Consider the following 25,406-nt stretch of genomic DNA (forward strand, 5'->3'; position numbering starts at 1 on the left):
ATTTATTTCCTAAGGTTTTTGTTTTTTTATATTCCACTATAATAAGAGATTTCAAAAAAAAAAAAAAAAACATTAAAATACAGAAAACAACCTGAGGGGTTTTCAGAGGAAAATATCCATATAACAATTTTGGTTCCACAAAAAGTATAAAAATACCATGGGGAAAAGAAAAAAGAAAAGTGGAAACATGAAAGAGATTTATTAAAGTTAAGCTTTCATCACTGAAAACATAATCAACTTCAGGATTGAAGGACAAGGTCAGGGAAACATTTCTCAGAGTAACAAAAAAATAGTTTTAAATTTAACTTTAAAAAAGAATTGAAAATAAAAGAAACAAAACTCAAAACTTAAAAAATTTACTGGTAATTCAGGATTATACCTATAGAAAACCACAGAGAAAGAAACATAATGAATAGACTGAAAAGGATTTTCCACCATATAACACAGAAGAGATGGTTGGAGTGATGGCTAGTTGAAAGGATCCACCTAATACAAACAAACAAAAAAAAAAAGAAGAAAAAAGAATCCATTAAACTGTTAAAAATTCTACAATATGTGTGATGCTAAGACCTTTAAGTGTTTTAGAAATGGGAAAACAAATTTACATATCAAAATTTTGAAAATCAAAGTTTCTTCTACTTCTCAAGCAGTGCTTAGCACAAGATAATAGAAAAATGATTTCTGAGAGAAAATTATTTTCAATCAAAATTCATTAATCATTCAATTTGCAAGTTAAGTGAATAATTTCATGTCTGCCAATGTGAGAAGTAAATTATTTGAAAGCACCCCCAGTTTAAACAAACAAACAAACAAAAACTGTATGGTGAACATGTTGGCTAAGAGTGAAACTGTACTTCGATTTACAGGTCTGGGTGGGAAAAATACATTAAAATTATTATATAAATTATTTATTTATATAACAAGCATCTTCATACATACATGTATTTGCATTTTCTGAGAAAATGCATGCTGAAAAATAACATCAACATATCCCCTTATATACCCCTAAAGTACTCAAAAAACAACTAAAAAATTTTCCAGAAAACATATCTTCATACTAGACCTAATGAATTTCTATGGATGAAATTAAATGCGATTGAATAAAAATTGACAATCCGCAAGCAACAATTACAATTTAGTTGTTTTAAAACTAATTTCATTTTATTGTTTCTAAATGTTAGGAGTGTCAGCAGAAATGGCTTACTCTGGTGTACAATAAAAGAATTTCCAATGGGAAGACTGAACAGCTAGGGTGGACTTGATGGGTCAGGATGGGATCATGTAGAAGCCTCTCTCATTTCACATGGCTGGGGAGTACGCCCAAGTGTCAATGAAGACCTCACCTACCACTGTCCATGAAGGACTTCCACCCAGTCTCTCCATGTTAGGGGGCTTCCTCCCACAAATAACACTGTCAGTACAGTCAGATTTCTCACAGGTGTAGCAGAGCTCCAGAAGTGACTGGTTAGCAGACAAGGAAAAGCCACCCTGTCCTTTTTGACCTGCTTGTTGGCTTGAGTTGGAGAAGCAGACATCACTTGCATAAAAGATTAGCTGGGTGAACCTTCTGTGAGAGAAAAAATGAAGGAAGTCAAAGGAGGCAGCCAGGGGCTGTTGACAATGCAGGTCTGACTCCTTGGAAGGACAGATGGGGGGAAAGATCACTAGGCAGAGTCTTAGACTGCAGGACAATTCTATGGACATTTCAGCCAAACTTATAAAGAGTCTTTGAGCCAAAATTACCTAAAAAAGGTATTTTGACTCTGGGAGGACAAAGCTCCCTTAGCATCCCTGCTACATCAGTCATTGGTAGCCTGTGGGAAGAGTGGTCCTCTGTGAATGTAAATGTAGAACTAATCCCCAGTGCATCTCTGGGTTAGTCTCTTGGTTCAGTTCCCCATCGCAGGTGAACTGAGAGGTATATTCTCATGCAGCCACGCACAGCTTCAAAGTCACAGGCACATCCTGCTGTACTGCATTAGTTGAAAGCAAGTCATAGATTGGCCCAGACTTAAAAAAAAAAAAAGGGACACATACCCATCTCAATGGGAGGAGTATCAGAGATTTTACAGTCATTTAGAAAAAAAAATACTTGCTATATCTAAGTAATAATGTTTAAAATTAATAATTATAATTATTATAAAATCTTCTAAAAATATACAGGAAATTGGATGTAATGTGTAAAACAAATTGTCAAAACAACTAAAATTCTTTGCCTCCAAGAAACAGAACCTGAGTTTGGGAAAGATGTGGTAAGGCACCATTCTGAATAAGATACCACAGTTAATGGATCCCAAATAATGCTTATTGTTTTCATTTTCTTTCTTTATCTTTCCTTTTTTTAACTTTAAATTCACTTCAGGCAATTAGTTAATTTATAGAAATGTTCCAAATATTCCAGCCAACTCCTTTGTCCTGGAGTGAACCTGGGGAAAATGAAAGTGGGGGCAGCTCCAAATAGAAGTTACAGAAAAGTGCAAATTCAGGTACTAAAAGGGCGCAGCCAATTAGATTAAGAGAAGAGTAATTGGTAATTTTTTATACCTGTTTAACATAAAATTTAACCAGTACCTTTAACACTTTTCCAATGTCTGTTTAGCATGGATTTTAATCAATGCCTCTACCCAGAAGCTATATATTTGCTCCTGGACGAGTACATTTAAGCAAAAAAAAAAAAAAAAAACAAGTTATCAGGTCCCCTCTCACCTTGCAGAAATTTTTTTTTCCTTCTCACTTAAATAAATCCTACTTCTTTCACTTTTGCTTTTCATTGTTGTTGATGGATATTATTCTCCGAATTTCTGAAATAAGACCCCAGAAAAACATCAGCAGTAAGCTGTTGCGGTATACTGTGACACTGAAGGGCATGGCTCAGCATTAAAAATATAATATGCCATTCTATACTAGTGGAAAAAAACGCTGGCTTTGCTAGCTGGGACCCTCAGAGCTGATACCAGTCAGCAGCCCTTCCTGGGATTAGTTACTAACACTAAAACAGGTTTTGTAGGCTGCAGAGAACTGCAATACACAGACTCTACTTGCCAACAGAAACAGAGAATCTCGTTTCATCTCAAACTCTGGTTTCAATTCTTTTGTTATTAAAAAAATGTGCTGTTTAATTTTAATTATTTGCATTTGATATTTCATTATAATTCCCAATCAACAATGAGCAAATAAATAAAAGAAAGGTAAATTAAACCTTATACTTTCCTCTTGAAAAATGTTCAATGTTTTTTAATGCTAAAAAGATAAGATCTAAACTCTGAATCTATAACATCCTCAATGATCTGTGTAGCTTCCTAAATTACTCATAGTATATAATATCAGTTATCATTTAATAAGTTAGTCTGTGAGAATAAAGTCCTAAGTCTCAGTGGCCTCCAACATTGTGGGCTGGTTATGCTTTATTAGTCAAATAAGTCAATGACCAAACTTCATGTTAGGAGGGGTGGAGAAGGTGCTGTATATGCTTCCCATGGCATGTCCTGGAAGTGCATAATGCTGTCCAGCAAATGTTATCCTGGAACAGCCTGTGCTGTGCCTGCTGTAGACTTATTTCAGTTCTAGAATGCACCCATGCCCTATTTCTTCTTTACCACTGAAATACTGTGAAGCAACAGAGGGAAAAGTGTTCAGAAGTTTATTGGGGCATTTGAGTCCAGTCCAGAGGCAAATACTGGTAAGCATTATGTATTCAATTGGGAGTTCATATCTTGACTGAGATGCTTGTTTGCAATTTGTGACTTTTCAAAATAATGTAATATGTGATTTTAGAAATAGTTGCAACAGGAGTAGGGTAAGGAAAGGAATATCTGTGGCAAATGGTCTTAGTCTTCTGGGTTGCCATAAGAAAATATTATAGACAGCATGGTTTCAACAGCAGAAATTTACTCTAGATTCTGGGAAGCCCAACATCAGTTTTAGGGGAGAGTTCTCCTCCTTACTTACAGATGGTAGCTACGTCTTCATATGGACTTTCCTGGGGACTACAGACAAATAGAAGAGATAGTATGACATCTCTCTCTTTCTCTTCTTCTTCTTAAAAGTCTACAGTCCTACTGGATTATGATCTCAGTTTTATGCTGTCATTTAAGCTTAATGATCTTCTAAATTCCCTATTTTCAAATATGGCAACATTGAGGCTTAAGGTTTAAACACGTGATGTTTTTTTTAAATTTTAGTTCAATTGTTTTTTAACAATAAGTCATAAGGAATAATTAAGAAATAAGAAAAGTATTAATGAGAGACTACAAATATTACCCTAGCACATGTGTCCTGCAGGAGTGCCTGAGAATATAAAGAATTTTGTAGGTAGAAAATGCTTCTCAATACATCAGCATGATTTGAAAAGGAGTGTGCACGGTACAAAGCTAACAGAGCCAAGTCTTTGGGTTCTTAAACACCATTGCCACTTACCAATCAATTAACCTCCAGCTTCTATTGCTTACATATGAATGAAATAAAAATAATATGTAAAATCACATTATTACAATCATTTTTCACTTTGTTCATGTGAATTTTTATTGTTGCTATATCAAAGAGCTGAAAAAGGAAATATAAATATGTAATAATAAATTGCAAAATGAAAAGGTACAATAAAAATATTAATATAATAAAAATGCCTTTGGTATCAAGGTTTACATGAAGGGATGACTTTGTAGTCCTATACTTTTCTTTATTCTTTCATGTGTATTTTATTCCACTTCAAAATACAAACTGAACTTACCAGTCTTTTCACCAGAGTAATTAGCCTTTTAAGTGTGCATACCCAATTGGAAATGTGTGTGGTTCATTTGAAGTAGTTAGTTCATCAGAATTCTCTCCTTAATCATGTATGCTATTACTTTTATGTGGACAACAAATAGTCTCTCCATAAAACGAAAGCCAAGTTTCATATTAAAGCTCTGAGATTTTCAAAAACAAATTAAGAAAACAGAAAACAGATTCTACAAGGAACTTATTCTCTAGGTCACTTCACCCTGTTCATGCATTGTCATCTAGACAAGGGCCATTTCACTGTAAGAAATAAAATCTTCACTCTTGCCACGTAACTGTCTCTAGTCAGCACTTGCTCTGTGGTATCCTTCACACTCGAGCCTTAGTACCAACAATCTGGTCACTTCCTGGGAGTCCATAATGTTCCCAGGACACATTAAGAGGCCTGGAACTATTCCAGTTCATATAACTGTACTCTTCCTAACGTTTCTTTATATTTTCAATTAAATATAATGCTGCATTCTATCAAGCCTCTATGTACCAGCATACAGTTGCTATATTCTGATTTGTTATTCACCTCAGGACAGGAAAAGTGCGCAAAGTCTGTGAATTTACATCCTGAAATACCCTGTGCAAATGCAAACCATAATCAACTCCATCACAGACCTGGCTTTGAGCATTTAAGAGGAATCTGCAGACCCTCAGTTCCTTCCCCAGTATGTCCATAGTTTTCCTGGAATAGCATTTGAGCATTGTCCAAAATTTGGCTGTCAAATGAATGTTTCTGTTTAATGAAAAAGATTAAAAAAAATTATACCAAGGAAAAAGAACCTGGATAAATTAGTGGTTACAGGAAGTGAGTGATGAAAGCACATGGCATAAAACTTGAAGAGGACATAAAGCTCCATAAAAGCCACCTGCTTTCTAAGTGATTATAGCAGATAACAAAAGATGGGCTACCTCATTGGTGAGTTGCTTCCATACAGTTTCAAACCAAAGGAAATGACTATGGGTCTCACATAAAAATCTCACCAATAGATTTCTAGCTTAATAGAATATATCATTTAATCATATGACTGCTTCTAAAGATATCTTTTTAAAGATTTCACATATCTGCATTTTAAAAATGTATAGCATCCCTTCCTTCAACTTAATTCTCCCAACAGATTTTTCTGGTAGTCTATGTTTAATTACCAACTACAACAGCTAAAAGTGACCTTCTTGTTTAATATGTTTTAATAATACATAGTCTAGAAGCAAATAAGTTTAATGAAAATATCCCATTTTACTTTGTGCTTTTTGTCATGTTTGAAGATTTCTTTTCATTTAAACCGTAAGATCTGAAGCTTTGTTTATGTGTTTTGTAGTCTCTAGTGGCATTTAGGGCACACGGTACACATTACATGAATAGCTACAGGTTAAAAATATGTGGCCCTGGAAGTTAACTAATCTGAGTTATCACAGCCAAGTAATAGAAATACCAAATCAAACTGTGATTTTTCTGACTCAGTGTATGGTCAGCTTTTCTACTCCATTACAGAATAACTCTCCAGAGAGGGGTTTGCCCTTACCATCACCAGCTGCCCTTTGGCCCACCTTTATGGATGGGATATATCATAAAGTAGAGCATAACGTTTCAACCCTAAATGGCTTTAGTAACCAGAGAATGAACTTTTTTTCAAGGAGAAACATTAAATGGATATTCTGTAAGTACACAAATCCATAGTGTTGGCTGTGTTAGAAAATCCATGGAATTATAGACTTGGAATAAAAGCATTAAAGTTTTGAAGATAAATATAATCAGGAGTACTGTTATCACCCAGTGCTACTGAGTGCTAGCCATACACAGCACTTTATTCCTTTACCTAATTTAATTCCCTAATTTAATTTCAATATAACAACAAGCAATATCTTTTCTTCATTGAATACAGCCTGTGAAAGTGTAGGTGGCCCAATCATGTTTAGTGGTTTGAACTGCATGGCTTGTTTGGTATCATAATATGCTTAAATATTATGATGTACTTAAATACTATAATATTGTTATAAGTTTATAATGTGCTTAAATATTCATTCAGGGAAATATAATGTGCAAATAACAGAGAGGACCTGGGAACATGAATAGTCTCCCTTTGGAAGACCATGGAGATGTTTAAATCTATAAGAACAATTTGCTTGTGATGGTAACTGGGAACAAGTAAGACTTATTGAGGAAAAACCATTCAGATTGGGATAAATCAGTTTATGAAGGATTTATATTTCTGAAGATGTAAGAGGAGATGTAGATGATTAGAAATGAAAGTTTAGGGGTGTTTTTATTTTTATTCATTGCATATTCTTACATGTCAGACAATTTATTAAGTATTTCCTTTAAGTTACCTTGTATAGTTCTTGAATTAGAAACTACTATCTCCTCCATAAAGCTAGAAAATATATTTAGGTGGGAAAAATGAATTTATGAAAGGGTCTTTCTTGCCTTACAACTCTTGACTTCACTGTTTATCCTGCAGATAATGAAACAAAGGACAGTTTAAGGAGTTTAAGAAATATGTGTCAATCATACTTTAATAAAGCATATTTTTTAAAAAGTATACAGGAGAATGCTGTAGAATGGAGGAATCTGTTGTGCAATTTATAAGGAAAAAAATTGAGATGAAATGTCAGATAGTGCTAAATACTTGCCAAGGTTTAAAGGACTTAACTCAAGGCTCTAGATCTGCTCAGGTCAAAATTCTGAAATGTTTATTCAGGGATCCCCATGAACCTTAATGGGTTGATTTGATTTTCCCCAATATACCCCTCCCCAGCTGTCTGTGAATGGGGAATTTAACTTGAGGAAATTCAAAGATGGTAATGAATATGAGGAAGCACTGGGTTTCTCGTGTAGTATGAACAACTTAAAAAGGCCAAAATTCTAAGAAGTCCTCATCATTGATAGAGAAAAGGAAGAGGAGCTTTGATCACAATCTCAGAACCAGTAGATTTTAATACTGGCTGGAATCTCAACACTAAACCTTGTTATATGGACTTAAGTGTCAGGGATTCATATCTTGTATATGGAGGAATAAAAGCTCAGAATTTTGTTGTTTGTTGTTTAAATTCTATTCTTGATTAACATATGAAGCTAAGTTTTAGAAAACCGATGATCCTTACCTTTATTATGACTGGAGAAGATGAGTTTGTTAGACATTCCAAAGATAAAAAAAGAATAAAATCATTGATATGTAAAGAAATGAAACCTTAATAGTATAAATAGACACAGAACTACATTTAAAAACTAAAAGCTAAGCATGATGGTGCACAACTAAAATCCCAGTTACTTGGGAGGCTGAGGCAGGAGGATACCAAGTTTGAGGCTAGCTTCAACCACTTAGCAAGGCCCTAAGTAACAGAGTGAGGCCCTGTCTCAACCTAAAAATATTTTTAAAAATTGCATTTTGAGCGATGGGGATGTAGCTCTGTGGGAAAAAGCTTCCCTGGGTTCAATCCACAACACCAAAACTAAACAAGCATACAAAAACTAGAAAAACATGACAGAGAATTTTACATCATAAACATTGCAAACCAAATAAGAAAAAGCTCACTACTGGGCGCAGTGGCACATGACTATAATCCCAAAGGCTTGGGAGGCTGAGACAGGAAGATCCTGAGTTCAAAGCCAGCCTCAGCAACAGTGAGGTAGGAAGCAACTCAGGGAGACCCTGTTTCTAAATAAAATACAAAATAGGGCTGGGGATGTGACTCAGTGGTTGAGTGCCCCTGGGTTCAATCCCTGGTATCCAAAAGAAAAAGAAAAAGCATTACAATGTTTGATAGAAAATGTATGTACTTTCTACTTTTGAAATGAACTGACTGATTTGGGTGTCAGAGATAAGCCAGGGTTTTAACCTGTAAAGTGTAGAAGAATTTGATATAAATAAAATTGAAAGAATATAATCAAAAAAGAAAAAAAGTTTTTTAAACTATTGATATTTTCCTTTGTCTCCTCATATTCCTTGATTAGGAAATGTTTAATCCTCTTCTTTGAGGAATATGTTAACAATAATTAAAAAAATGTTAAGGTAATACTTGGCATTCAAAGGCAGAACAGGACTTGGCAGCTGTTTTGATATAAGAAAATTCATTTTCAAAACATACATTTATTCTTACTATATAGGAAACCATCATAAAAACCTAAAATTCCTTATTACTACCAAGATGCCAATGACACATTTTTGATATTCCACCTCTAAACATTTTCACAAGCCTTTTTTGAATTTCTGCATTGCACAGCAGAAATAATTAGATTTAATAGTGTACTGTGGTATCACAATTTACCTATTTGGTTTTCAGAGGCTTGGTTTCAAAAAAAAATTACCAAACTGCAAAAAATTGGAATCTGCAGTAACCAAGTACTCACATTAGCAACTACATTAAATTCAGTATAGTGCTACAAATTAATATGCTTGGCCTGATGAGAGAAACTCAATTGAAATACCTGCAGACAATTGGCATTGTTCACTGTAAGAAGCTCTACTAACCAAGCATTTTCCTCCTTTATTAATTCTTCCTGACGGCTGGGTCTTCCTGAATGTTTATTTGTTTGTTACCACCAGCAGACTTCTTTATAAATTCTCCCAGTGCCACCATATGTTGCCGCCTACCATCAGTCAGGAGCAGACTGGAGCAGTCAGCACAGGAAAGTGAATCATGAAAGGTGACGAAGAAGATAGCCATTTCTTTCTCACGGAAAAACAATTTATTTTCAGGTGGAGATTCAGCATTAGGGAGAAATGCATAATGAAATAATTGTTGTACCCATTCAAAAGAACTGTTGACTTTTTATAGAAGTGAAAGAATGAAATGCCCCACAGCATAGGTGCTAAGTTTATGCTACTCATTTTGGGTGAGTTTCTTTTATTTTAATACACAATTGTAAATGATCTGCATGGTTTGAGAATATTTCCTTTTTGGGAGTTTTTCAGAGTAAAATTTTAGGTAGCTAGATTGTTATGTTATTGCTAATTGTTTTAATAAAAAAATCAGAAAAATTAAAATTTATTGCTATGATCAAGAGAAAACTGAAAAAAGTTTCAATAGCATTGATGATTATATGGGATAGATTTTTACACACTAAAATTATGAAAATAAATAGGTTATAAGGTAGAACTAATTCAGAAAGTCTAAAAACAAACCCTTTATTTGCCTGAATGTATAACATATTTCTAGTGTGAAGATTTGTCCACTGTTTGAATTTTGTATTGCAGATAACTAGAGAAATTCCACTGTGGGAAAAAAAAAAGATTACATTTCAGTCCTTTATCTGCCCCAAACATGGTATATTTTACTAACCTTTCATAGGCCATCTACTTTGGCTTATTCCTTTAATTAGTTGATGGTTACTGTGTGCCTAACCAAGCCAGCAGAAAGAAAAGCAGGTGCTATACTGAGGGGAAGGTATGTGTGGTAATCATCAATGGCATAAGAGAATAGGGAAGAGCAAACAGAAAGAAGTGATGGGGAGAACAAGAGGTAGCAGGTGCATCAAACAGGGGTGAACAAGGAGGAGCACTGATGAGCTGGCATAATAAAAAGATGGACTAATGTTTAAGGTATATGTCTGGTTATAATACAGAAGTAGTGTCAAAGAAAGGCTGAGGGAGAAAGTGATATGGAAACAAGTTAGACTCTACTTCAGCTGAACAGCAGAAAGGTCATGGTGTCCTTCACAGGAGTAGAAGCAGGAACAGACGGAAAGAGGGAATATTTGGAGTTTACTGTAAGGGTACAACCATCAGATTTCAGTAAGGGTTTGGCTCATTGGTAGAGTGCTCACCTGGCATGTGTGAGGCACTGGGTTTTATCCTCAGCACAACATAAATATAAAATAAAGATATTGTGTCCACCTAAAACTAAAAACATAAATATTTAAAAAGCTTACCCAAATGCAATGAAAGAAATACAACAATGTAAAATTTGTAGGTAAATATTTTATTAACATCAGTCATATGAAAAAAAGCTAGAAATATCCTTAATGTGTATCAACAGTTGTGTAAACACATTGAGGTACACATAAAAAATATATACTAAAATATTCTTTTGTGTACATACACCAACCTGGGTGAACTCAGACAAATTATTCTTAGTGAAAAAGAACAGACATGGGACAAGGTAACGAAGGGCAGGGTCACATTCCAAGAAGCCAAAGAATATGAACTGACAATATCAAAGCTTAGGGAAAATTTTTATGAAAATAGAGGCACACAGATCTGTTGCTAAGATAATGAGCCAAAAGTGCTATGGCATCCTCTGAAACCATACAATTTCTTAAATCATGTTGAATATTTTAACTTTTAAGAAAGGCCATGTATACTATGGTTATCTGTAGTCAACCTTCATTCAGCTTATCTTATAAGCTTCTTCCTCCTGCCATGGGGTTCAGGTATCCTCCTGTCTTGCTGCTTTACAACATATCTTCCAATCTGTAAGCCTCCAGTAAATTGTACTTTATGCAATCCTGGCTCCAACAGCCAAATGTCATAGTATCTTCTGCCTTTGGTTGCTGGAACTTATACATAGGAATGAGCATCTTTCAAAACAGTACTAATAGATACTGTACCATAGGTGATTCATCATTGACCAAAGCATCCTTGCATGTCACATAATAGTATACCATATGTATTATAAAACATATAATAACTCTGTATTTTGAAATAAAAATTAATAACAATTTTAATCTCCTAATTAAAATGAGAAAAAAGTTACATTTTATTTAAAAAACCACCACCAACTAAAGCCAACAAAAATAATATTATTAATTTTTTGGTAGAGAAACTGGCACTTTTATTGGTGCATCATAATTACATGTAATCTTTTCCTCAAAGCCTTTACTATTACATTTTGTCCTTGAAGAATTCACTTTTGTCTATATTTCATGATAGATTATTTTGTAGAACAAGAACCTCAGGTGTGCATATGCATGAATTCATGAGAATAATTGTGATTATAACCATGTTTTTAACCTTCACGATAGTGAGTTATATTTAATTATGCACATAAGAGATTCTAAAGGATTCAGGAATATTCAGCCAACAAGAGACTAATATTCACCTTTCAGGAGTATATGGTAACAATTTAAAAATAGGAAGACACAAAGTTAAAGGTTTTGATTGAAGTTTTATCCTGAAAAATAAAACTGACTATAAAAGTAATTTCACCTTACATTTTAAAAATCAGTAACATACTTTATATACAGAGTTATGAAAAATTGTGCTGTGAACGGATAATTATGATCGTAATGCATTCCACTATTATCATGTATGTAAGCAATTAAAAAATAATTAAAAAAATAATTACACATAATAGTGGGATTCATTATGCTGTATTTGTACATGCACATAACATTAAATTATGATTTGTGGAACATAATTCTAGGTATGAATATAAAATATAACATTTTAAATCATTGCATTATATTAACAATAGAACCTGATGCATAGATTTTTTCTATCTAACAAAAAGCTGTGCTCACTCATTCATAATAAAGAAACATGTTTCAAATGGTGCTGACAAGTTGCATACTTTTTTCTCCTTGTATTACTCACATAGTATCACTGTGCAGTTAGTTCTAAGCCATAGAACACAAGGTACATTAATGAGCATTGCTGTTAGAAGAAAGATTTTTGAATCAGTATTCCTTCTGTACATATTCTATCTGATTCAATCAGAGGGTTATTAAAGGGAACTAGGTCTTGACAAACCCACAGCAAGCAACCTGCATTCCAAAAGCTTAATGTGACCTGAATGTGCTTGCCTGAGTACAGAGGCCTTGAAATGCTTTGTCCATAAGCAAGACATGATCTGTTTTTCAAATTCTGAATTAAGAAACATGCATTATATTAAGTAAAACAATATATAAAATTCACTTACTATGAAATTGTGTTGTATTTATAGACTATCTTATGTAGCCCTTATAGACAAATATCCAGTCCTAGAATTTTTGGACTTTGGAAAATTGTATATACTCTATCATAAATAGCATTTGCAGGAAATCTGTGGAAGTAAACACAAATTAATAATGCAGATTTTTTCTAGTAAAATATGTGAAATAAATGTTATATTTTTAAAAAAATTATATCAAATTATCCCACAGAATGTTTTGCCTTCAAACTGATATAGATGTTGCACTTTGTGACTACAGATCAGGGATTTTTGATATTAATTTCAATATTTAAATGAGTGGTTATATCAGTACAATCATTATTTTTAAACTTAAAAATAATAACCTTCATCATTATGTTAAAGAAGACTGGTAATGTTGATGTTCATCATTATGTTAAAGAAGACTGGTAATGTTAAAGGGTAAATTTATACAATGCATATACAGTAGTTAAATGTCAATACTTATAGAAACCTAAACCTTCAAAATGAAAAAAAATCTCTAGATATAAGATTTGTAAGATTTAAAACATGCTAATAATTTGTTAGAAGTCAACTGGGAATCATTTTATCAAGCAAAACCAGGTAAAGTTCATTTGCTTATAATAAAAGAATGCTTTTCATTTTATGTAATTATGTCTGGAATTTTAACGGGTGTAAAAATCCATGTATTGACTTTTACATATTTCTGTCACCACCATTATTTTTAATCACATTATATTATGGATTCTACAATATATGGTAAAAGGTCCAAAGCCTGAAAAATAGCAATCGACCTCCACTTAATTGAAATTTGAGTGTGATAGAAAACAGTAAAATTATTGTTGAAAGGTAAAGTTTTAAATATTTTCCTAATGGAGATATCAAGCTAAGTATTTGGCCTTGTGTCACAAGTTTAAGAACACTCATGATAATAAAATACCAATTTCTTATGTTATTAAATATAATGTTAAAAGATTGTTACAGTATAAAATTATATACTTCTAAAAATAATAGACAATTGATAGAAGTAGTATGAAAAACTTCTCTTAACTCCCTATAGTTAAAATATTGAGCTTTGAAAAAATGGTAAATAAAGATCTACTGGATGTAAAAAAAAAGATATTCATTCACTTAATCCTCAATTTATTCTCTCAAATGCTACATGAAAGTGTTAGCTTTAAGCAACTATCAGCAGTTTCATATTAAAAACTATGAAATAGATAATAATTTATTCTGTTATGCATCAGCATGGATATAATATATCATGGGACAGAAATAAGACATGCACTAGTTTAGGGTTAATATAAGAAAATATTTTAGAAATTAGCATTGTTAATATTTGCCCTAGGGCTTCAATGGTTTTTCATAAAGAATAATTTTAAATTAATAGCTAAGACATGCAGTTATATTTAGGTTATACTAAGTTAATTACTTGTTCTTAAGCTTCTAAATTTAAATTTAATAAAATTTTCATTTGTATCAGAACTAATATTTAGCATTAACAATTTTGTCTGAAAACATCTTGAATAAATTATATAATATATCCATTGTTTTTATCATGCACATATGCATACATAGTTACAAATATAAACATATGTATATATATGCAGGTAGATATGGTTCCTGATCCAACTTATGACATTTCAATTTGTGCTAAATTTGTGAAAGTGTTAAATACATTCTAACTTATAATATTTTTGGCATATGATAATTTTTTGTGTTGTATCACATTTATACTTCAAGGAACAACTGTATATAATATATAATACATACATTTATGTTTCTGTGTGTATATGTAAAAATGATATGTGTGTGTATGTGCACATACAGGCCAGAAGACTTTTACAGATGTTTGTAGTCAAAATATTAATAACCATATTTATTAGTTGTTACCTTCATCTGTTCTGTAAGTTGTAATAACACTGATGGGGGTTGTATCCCCTGCTTTCCATTTGCAGGGAACTCAGTCCCTTGTTGCCTGATTCACTCTATTTTAATCAAGAAATTCAATTTGTGACCACTTTCTTGCTGAGCTTTTCCAGAATTTCTGCAATGCATTTTGGAGTGTTTATCAGTGTTGTGAAGGTAATGATTGATGGTACTAGGGGTTGGAGGTGTCAAAGTCAGGTGTCAACTTTTTAGGAAACTTTTATATTATCCTCAGTCTCTGTAAATAGAAGTTCTATTTCTGTCACTCCCTGTGTTTTTTTTTTTTTTTTGCAGATTGTTATAAGTCATTTTTTTATTTCCTAAGTACAATGTGTTTTTAATATTCATGAGTTCAATGAATATAGATGCATAAAAAAGTGTTCCCAAAGATCTGTATCTGTAACTTGGATCAGATTTTTAAAATCACATTTGTAGTAGTTACTTTGTAGGCTAGTATATTATTCAAGAATTTCCAGAGAAATAACTGAGAGTATGGTGGATAAGTAGATAAATGAATGAATGAATTTAGATAAATAGATAAATGAATGGTAATATCAATACATTATTTCATATTTGAATAAATATCTATAATGACAGAATTAGGTAATATGATCATGGCATTTGAGAAATTCTATGATCTGCCTCTTCAATCTGGTCGCCTGAAAAACCAGAGTGTATTTCTAGATCTAATCTGAAAATCCAAGAATCATGAGGGCCAATGGTACAGTGATCTCCCCTCTACCATTCTCCCTTATTTTTTAAGGCAACTTTTTCTACAGGAAATACTACATCTTTTATTTCACAAGCTACAGTCATCTACAGAGTTTTTGGCAATGTTGCTTGAGCCAATAGAACTAGCCTTTCAAACAAAAGATGAAGTTGAACTTCATGGGCAGTAACTAGGAACATATGTGAAGAAGAAATCCAGGTAAATTGGCTATAGGTAATTCCTCAATGTGCCCTGAAAGTGTCTCCTGAAAACTTTCCCTGGAGGTTTTAGTCATTTACATAGACACGGTATTTAAGAAATTGCATTGATTAAACTTCTACATATCAGTTTGACATTGATCTGATTGACTTTCCTACCTCACCACAACCTTAACACTTAATGAAGTGACAGTATTTTCTTATTGCCCCTGTGGATCAGTTCTCCAGAGATCTCCACCTAATTCTCAGGAGCATGTCCTCTGAAGATTATTTGATCAGTCCCCTTCCTCTTAAGTTTCAGGTCTTGTTTAGTCCTAAGCCAGAGATCTGAGAGAGAGGAGAGTGGCAGTGCTGAGATATTTATTTTCAAGTGTTGTAATTATCAAAAAGAAAGCATTCCTTCACTGAAAAAAAGGGCATTTGTTGTTCTCCTCCATCAGCTCTTTTTTTTGCCTCTCTCTCTCTTTCTCTGATAATCTTGCAGATCTTGCTTGATTTTATTTAAGAAATTTGAATGTTATGTTATTTGTAGGCATTGTTATTATTGTCATTTTAAAAATTATGAGTTGCACAAATCATTTGTCATTTTAACAGCCTTCAAGCCATAGCAATTAAAATAAAAGCTTTGTATAAGCAATTTATAAATACTTGTGCATCTGCATTTGGAGTGCATGCTTCTAAAGAGCAGGATTATTTTATTTCCTCCTTCCATTTCCGGCTTCCTTCCATCCTTCCTTCCTCCATTCCTTCTTTCCTTTCTCCTTCCCTTCCATTATTCCGTCCTTCCTTTTCTGAATCTTCAATTTTTCAGAGCATTGACAAAAATTCAATGGAAATTTATTGAAAACTCAATGTGATGATAATATTGCCTAGCTTGCAGCATTGTCTATAAGTAAAGTTCAAATATGAAAATGTTAGCAAACAATTTTAAAAGTATTTTATCCAACTTTAATGCTTTTATTTAGATACAATGATATTTCCATAAAGTATATGCCTACATTATAATATGATTTAATATATTTTGACTTAGACTTACCTCTTTGATAGAGTGTTCTTCGTCCTTCTTTGGTCAGCACAAATTTTCAATATTATATCCAAAGAAAGGCTTTACTTTCAAATATCTTTACGTTTGCTGTACCTTTTTCTGTACACACAAATTTATAATTTTAGATTTAGTAAGCATCATCCTATATGGATAAGTTTTTCATTAATGTTTTGATAGTAGATATTTATTATGTTTTCAAAACCAGAAAGTACTTGTAGACTTAAAACAAGAACACAATAAATCATGAAACAATTCAACAATTTTACATGACTCTGACAATATTCTTTTTATTTAGTTTCCTTATCAGCTTCTATTTTTCTTCAATAATATCTCCATTGGCATTTCTATTAAATTTTAATTTTACTAACTAGTAATACCAATGTCTATTTAAATTTTGGCTTTTATACAATTATTTTTTTCATTCAGTTTTTATAAAATTATTATACAGCTCACCATCAGATTTATCAAATTCTATGTTCATGAATATACAGCCTATCTAATGTTCTTTGACATAAAAAATTATGAAAGAGGGAGAGAATGGGAGAGAGAGGGAGAGGGAGAGAGAGATCTCCCACACACAGAAAAAAACTGAAAAGAATAAAACTTTTCTGCTCAGGAAATTATCATAGTTATCTATATTTTCAAAGAACTTATGTAGGAAGATCATTTTATAATATCATATGCAGTATTGCTTTCATACTATACACTGTTTTTTTCATAATTATTCCATTACATTGTACATAGGTAAGATATCAATCATGATGTATGTTTTTTAAATTGTTGACACTAATCAAATGAAGTTAATATGAGCTATTTGATTATTAGTATCAGCAAACTTGTTGTAAAATAATTTGAGAATATAAATGTCTACCACATTGGGGTTGGGTTTGTGGTTCAGTGATAGAGTACGTGCAAGGCACTGGGTTTGATGCTCAGCACTAAAACTAAAGTTTTAGTTAAAATGTGTAATGATTAAGAATATTTCTTTTAATTTAATCCCCTTCCAAGGTTAATATGACAAACATTTTTAAATAAAAATGTTGAAAGCAATTGCTCACAGAAACATTATTCATAATCATAATTCAAGCTAATTACTCCATATTATTCATCACAGCCAGTTCTTATATTGTTATCCTTCTTCCAGGTCTAAGATTATAGAGTGAGTATTTTGCTAATCCTTCTGTAGTTTCATCAAAATAAAACAATGCACAGACTTAAGAAGCATTAAATCCATGTCTCTGGTCTTGATGAATACAAGTTCTATAACATTTCTCAAGTTTTTTTTTTTTCAAATAACTTTTTATTTGACAATCTTTTCATTAGATTTTTTAAATTTTTTACTTGATTTTCAAAAAACAGAGGTAAGAAGAGATGAACAGAGATGAAAGCCAAAATACCCTTTCTAAGCACTTTTATCCCTTCTGACCTCATCTTTTCATTGATTTATTTACTTATGTATTTTATGGGTATCCAAGATTGAACTCAGAGGCACTCAACCACTGAGCCACATCACCAGCCCTATTTTGTATTTTATTTAGAGACAGGGTCTCACTGAGCTGCTTAGCACTTCACATTTGCTGAGACTGGGTTTGAACTTGTGATACTCCTGTCTCAGCTTTCCCAGCTGCTGGGATTACAGGCATGGGCCACAGAAGCGGGCTCCATATCTTTAGTTAAATCAGGTTTCATGTGCAGGATGGTCCTACATTTTAGAGAGGGGTGTTAAGGACTTGAAATTTAGCCTAAAGCATTTAAAAATGAATCTGGATTGTAAAAATGGGTATCTCTGAAAGCCATTTGTTGTCTTCTTATTTCTTTCAAACTGTCAAAAATATTTCTCAGAGAAATTATAAGACGGAGATACTTTGTTGTTTTTCTGGAACACATAGGATAATATCAACTGTATTGTTAAAGAGTCAATAAATAAATAAAAATAATAATTAATTATTTTTTAAAAAATTCAACAAACTGAAACAGGCATGTGCTGACAGAAAAAGCTTCAATGATGATGGGGCACAACTGTAATCCCAGCTACATGGGAGAATGAGACCGGAGTTGCACAAATTTGAGACTAGCCTCAGGAACCTGTCTGAAAGTAATTTTTTAAAGGAAGCTTTTATTGTTGTTGTTGTTTATTTTCATGTGGTGCTGGAGATCAAAACATGCCTCACACATGCCAGGAAGTGCTCTATCACTGAGCCACAAACCTGGTCCCTCAAAGTAATTTTTGTAAAAGGGGATAGGGGTAACTCAGTGGTAGTGTCCCTAGGAGAAGGACCACTGATACGTAAGTTTTATTCATCAAAATGAAGAGTGGTAAGTTGAGAAAGAGGTAAGAAATCCAGATGGAACTTCAGAAAATGACACATAGAAACAACAAAAGTAGGGGGAATGGACTATGAGACAAAATTAAGGATAAAACAGTAAGAAAAGAAAAACTTCTCATTATTCATATTAGTATTTCTTGTGGTGTTATTCTTCTGAATTCTTCTTCTTCTTCTGAATTATTTAATTTTTACTATCCATGTATTAACTAAATCTGATGCTCTTCCTTATAGGCACCAACTAAAGCAGACATCTATCTTTCACTAGTCTGGCATAATTTCTAATAACCATTGATGTTACACCCAAAATACTGCCACTTTTTTCAAGTATTATCTGTATATGCATCACTGAATGTGGACATTTCAGAAACTGTCAATCTTAGAAATTATTGCTTTACTTTTTGGATAAAGAATAAGCACATAATTTTATTATTTTTACCCATTTGTTCACATATTGAACTAAATGTTGAGTTTATCATCACACAATGAGTATACAAAATCATTTAAATTGTAAGTAATAGTAATTTTTTCTTTCTTTTTTTTTGAGAAAGAGTGAGTGGAAGACGGTGGCCATATTACAAGCCTGGGAGAAGTCTCTCTGAAGTGATGGCACTTGAACTGAGGAGACCCATGGTATTTAAAGAAGGCAATGATGTAAGCAACATTGCAAAATAATACAAATGTAAAACAAAAGTGGGGAAAGAATTTGGCATGTTCCAGAAGTCAAACCAAAAGAGAGAAAGGGGCTGAATGAATACAAATTGTCTGGTTACAATCAGATGTTAAAATGCATCCTATGTGAAATAGGAAGCCATTGGAGGTTCACAGTGAAATAGTAACTGTATCTGATTATCATGTTTCACAGGTTTTAAGGTAGACTCTGTTTTTACAAATTAAAGTATTAAAGCCAAACATTATGGTGCATAATTGTCATCTCAGTGACTCAGAAGTCTGAGGCAGGAGTACAGCACGTTCAAGATCAGTCTCAGATACTGAGTCAGCTTCTGTCTCAAAACAAAATCTAAAAAGCACTTAGGGTGTAGTGCACTGTAAGAGTGTCCCTGGGTTTGATTACTAATACTATCTTTAAAAAATATTTTAAGAGACCAACTAATGGTGATAGTAATGGAAATGAGATATAATAGCAATAAAAATCATGGATAAATATTGGCAATGGTAAGAAATCTGTACAAAAGCATCCATGTTAGGTGAATTGTCTATGAATAATCCAAACTTCATATCCCATTTATTTTTTATCGCATAATACATTGATGAATGAATGTCATAAAGATTGCATCTAGTATAGAGGTTCTGGAACAGATGAATATTTTTTCTACCTCTTAAAAATCTTTAAATACAAATACCAGTACAAATTTCACGATTCAGGAGCCTACAGAAAAGAAATACTAATGACCTATTTTCTGTATGCTTAACCAAGCAAATATTTTGTTATAGTAAATAAACCTTTCTCAAGATCTGATCAATAGCCTAAGATTAAATATATTATCTTCCTGTTTACAGAAATTCAAAATAATTGTGTTTTATTCACATAGTATTATATAACTGACTAATAATGGGGAACTTAACTACAATCCTTCAAAAAATAGTACATGCTTCTTGTCCCTCAGAATGGTTATATCATTGTAATAGATACAAAAATATCTGAAATACTTCCAAATCTCAGGTAGAATTGTGATTTCACTAAACTTTGCCAACTCAGTAATATAGCAATCAGACTATGGTTAAACTTTTAAACAGGACCACAAACACATAAAAACATTAATTAGCAGTATTCATAAAAATTCTGACATCACAGAACATCAGCGGGATGTACATGAAAGAGTAAACCCAAAGGAAATACCAAGCAATGTTCCCAACATTTTTTCATTATTTGGGGTTCCAGCCACAGGAAAGTAAGAGATGTGAGGCCAGCTGGTGGAAATGGTCCAGCATCGGAACAAAAAAGAGACAATTTATGACTAATATTGGCTTTTGGAATACATTTATTCCAGAATCCTGACACTGAAATTAGTTTATTTAAGAAAGGGGCGTGTGCAAGAGGGTAAACAATGCCAGAGGAAGGCAAGTAGAAGGCAGTTTAAGTAAAGTTGGCAATTTATAATTGTAGCTCCTAACAGGGAAGTAGCACAGAATTAGTTCTGCTGTTATTATCCATTGTCAAAGAATTATTTATTTTTACATATCATTTTTACTTCTCATCACACTCTCATTTCTTTCTTTGGTCACTTGCTAGTAATGCTTCAGAATCTTCATTTCTCTCCTTGTTTGCATTTAAAATTCCCCCCAAAATTTCTCAACTTTGTCTTTTATTATCAAATGATTTCTCATCATTTTGTGAAAAATGAATTAGTGTCTACTACTGATTTTTAATATCAGATTGATTCACAAATAATCCACATACCATTTAATATATATAATTAAAGATAAAATTCAATATTTTTTTGTCATTTCATGGAGTTGTACAACCCTCCCACAATTAATTTCATCATAGAGAGAAACTTTATACACATTTAGCATGTCTTACCCCTATTATTAAATCTACTAAAACCTAACCAGCCCCAGGTCACTACTATTTTACCCTCCATATCTAAAAAAATATTTTGGATTTATCAAATAAATGAAATGATCAAACACTTGATCTTTTGTTATTGCTTTATCATTCAGCATGTTTTCATGGTTTATGTCTGTTTTAACATGTATCAGAATTTCATTTACTTTCATTGCCAAAAAATATGCATTGTGTTGCTATACAGCATTTTCATTACCAATTTGTCAGTTGAGATCCATTCAATTGTTTCCACTTTTTGTTATTATGAACAATACTGTTATGAACATTAGTGTGCAAGTTTTCATTCATCGGGAAGTGAACTTACTGGCTCATGTGGTAAGTCTATTTATTTATTTATTGGTGGTAATAAAAATTTACTAAATCAAAGCTGAATTTAACCTACAATTCAAATTGTTGAAAGGAATAGGATTCTTGTGAGCATTCATTTTAAGTGTAAATGATTTCCTCAGGCACATACTTATCAATACAAATCGAATACAGCAAATTTCTTATGATGACTTATACTGACCCAAGCCTGACAATATTTGAAAATTACTGACAGCATTAATAGATTAAATTTTTGGAAATATTTAAATTAAATAATGAGTACATTAACTTTGCAAACATATATAAAAAAGAACACAAACACATATGTATTTCTTTTTTTAACATACAGAAAGGAATTTTATTTGGATAGTACACAGTATCTGTCTTTTATTTGGAGTAGATTATAAAGAATATAAAACATTATATATTAGAAAAAAATCAATCTTTAATCAACATGACTTTTTTGCACAAAATTGTATTTTAATGTATTTGGCAATATCCATGATATTACAGTTAAATTATTCCAAAAGCAACTGCACTAAATACCTCAAATTATATAGCACAACTTTGACAGGAAAGGAAAGCAATATAATTAGTCTATAGATCTTTAGAACCTCCTCTCTGCCCAGCTGGATCTTTTTTTTTTATTAGCTACACATGACAGTACAATGATCTTGGCAATTTATACATTTGAATCATTGGGTTATAATTTCTCATTTAAGAATATTCATAATTGAAAAAATAAATATTTTCCTGGCACTTTTAGATGTAATTCTTTTTAAAGACCTCTTACAACATTTACATTTAGGGCTGTAGTTTTTTGAGAATTTGAGAGTCATCCTTTTGAAAAGTAATCATCAGGGAAGCTTGAATCCCTATCCTGCAGTCTCTGGGAAGATAGAAAACTTACATTTGTAGGGGTCTGGCTCTGTTTGGTTTAAGACACTCTGCCATAAATATAAAAGAAAGCTTACTTTCCCCATGCAAAAGGGCAATCAGCAAATATGGAAATTCTATGTTTTCTCTATCCTGGCACTTAAAATATCTCCCTCTTCTTGTTTCAACTGTGCTGAGTTCACACTGCCTTCTGGTCTCCTACCTTTTCTGCAATATCCTTGAACACATTCTGTTTTAATTGTTTAATTTTGGGAGGGTAATTTTTTGTGTGTTGACAGTGTAAAACAATCTAGTGTAGACTATGGCCTCTTATAAGAAAGAAATCTATATTAACCTGTAAGAAGAAAACCACATATCAAAAATCTATGTCATACACCCTCCGTTGGTACAATTTTACTTAATAAACAAATAGAATTCCAGCAGCAACCAGAAGAGAGTAGAAAGAAATAAGATAAATCCACTTGCATTTCTTTTTAATATATTTTATTTGTTTTCAGTTTTACATGACAGTAGTATATATTGACAAATTATTTATACATAGAGTATAATTTATTCTATTTCTGATCCCACTCTTGTGGTTGTAAATGATATGGAGTCACCCTGGTTGTGTATTCAAATACAAGGCTTGGACTGTTCTGTCCAATTAATATTATTGTTCAATTCCCTTTGTATACTCCAAGGGATTTCTATTCTTCCCTTTCCCATAATCCTTTGTTTTTGGTTAGTATTCACATATGAGAAAGAACATTTGGCTTTTGTTTTTGTGGAATTGGCTTCTTTCACTTAGCATTATATTCTCCATCCATCCATTTACTGGTAAGTGTCATTATTTCATTCTTCTTATGTCGGAGTAATATTCCCCTGTGTACATGTACCACATTTTCTGTATCCATTTGTCCATTGAAGGACACCTAAGTTTGTTTCATAGCTTTGCTATTCTGAATTGTGCTGCTGTAAACATTGATGTGGCTACATCACTGTAGCATATAGACTTAAAATCTCCTTCATCTATACCAAGGAATGGAATAACTGGGTAAAATGGTGGTTCCATTTCACAAGGAATCTCCATAATGTTTTCTCTATTTGAACCAATTTGCAGTACCACCTACTATGTATGAGAGTAATTTTCTCCCTACATCTTTCCAAAATTTATTGTTACTTGTATTCTTTGTAACTGTCATTCCGACTGAAGGGAGATGGAATCTCTGTATAGTTTTAATTTGTATTTCTCTAATTGCTAGAGATGTTGCACATTGACCATTCATATTTCTTATTCTCTGAAGCGTTTTTTTTTAGTTCCTTTGCCCATTTGTTGATTGAGTTATTTATTTTCCTGGTGTCAAGTTTTTTGAGTTCTTTATGTATTCTAGAAGTTAATGCCTTTTTTTGAGGTATAGGTAGTAAAGGTTTTCTCCCATTGTGTATGATCTCTCTTCACATTCTTGATTATTTCCTTCGATTTGATACCATTGCATTTATTCATTCTTGATTTTACTTATTGCACTTTAGGTATCTTCTTAGGAAAATTGGATCCTAAGCCACCATCATGGAGAATTGAGCCCATTTTTGCTTCTAGTAAGTGTTCCACCTGTATTTCTCATGGATTACTATGAAGGAACTAAACGTTTCTGGTTTAGGGATAAAGTTTCTTCATCAATAAATACTTGAGAATCAAATACTGCAACTTAGTCAAATTAGAGAGTGATATATTATTTGTGTTTGAATGTATGCCATTTAAGATCATTATCAGATATATAATGACAAAAGTTTTCTAGCTGCATTAATTATATATACAATTTAAAACAAAAATCTGGAATGGGCTTGGTATGACAACCACAATAATGTTATTTCTAGAAGTCATTCCTGAGAAAAATCTCACTATCTTTATAACTATATCTCAGTGTTAAAAGTAAAAACTATGTTGTTTCACTTTTATTATTCTCTTTTAAATTAAGATTATCTTTCAGTTTTATACAAGAAAAATACTAAATGCATTATAAGACATCTTTTTTCCTTTTATTAAACAAAACTTGTTTTACAATTCTGAAATATAATTTTTGTTTATATATTTCTATCCCAAAAGGAAAGGAATCTTTTGATTTTTAGATATTTAAGAATTACTGACTGAAATAAAGATAGTAATATGAGAATTTGTAAAGTCTGGAATTTTGAGTTGAAAAAATATTGTTTCAATCTCTGAATGCAGTGTTAAAATCTATTTCAGAGGCAAGAATGGTGGCCTATACCTATAATCCCAGTGTCTCACAAGCTGATGAAGAAAATCACAAATTCAAGCTTATTCCCAGCAATTTAGTTAGACCCTAAGCAAATTAGAAATACCCTGTCTCAAAATAAAAAAATAAATAAATAAAATAAAGAACTACAAAAGTGACTCGGTGGTTAAATGACCCTGGGTTCAATATTCAGTACAAAAACAAACAAAAAAAGCAAAAAGAAATAAAGATAAAAAACTAAGCTATTTACAACCTAAGTGGTTTTAAAATGTAGTAGTCTTATTCACTGTCCTTATGATTGAATGGACTTATTGAATCGTTCTTGCAGAGGATTTCTCACATGCCTGTACCCAGATGGAAGCTGGTCTGTAGAACCTTGTGGGGACTGCACCAAGATTATTAACTTATGTGACTGAAGGGGATGAATCATGCCTGAGACAGCAGTTGAACTAACAGCACACATTCACCTAACCTCTGCTTTCAGTTCATGCTTATCAATATTTGATTGGTCTGTAGTTGCTGTCTTCTGGGAAGTAGCATCA

This window comes from Callospermophilus lateralis, unplaced genomic scaffold (assembly GCF_048772815.1).
Source record: "Callospermophilus lateralis isolate mCalLat2 unplaced genomic scaffold, mCalLat2.hap1 Scaffold_109, whole genome shotgun sequence".
NCBI classification, from domain to species: domain Eukaryota; kingdom Metazoa; phylum Chordata; class Mammalia; order Rodentia; family Sciuridae; genus Callospermophilus; species Callospermophilus lateralis.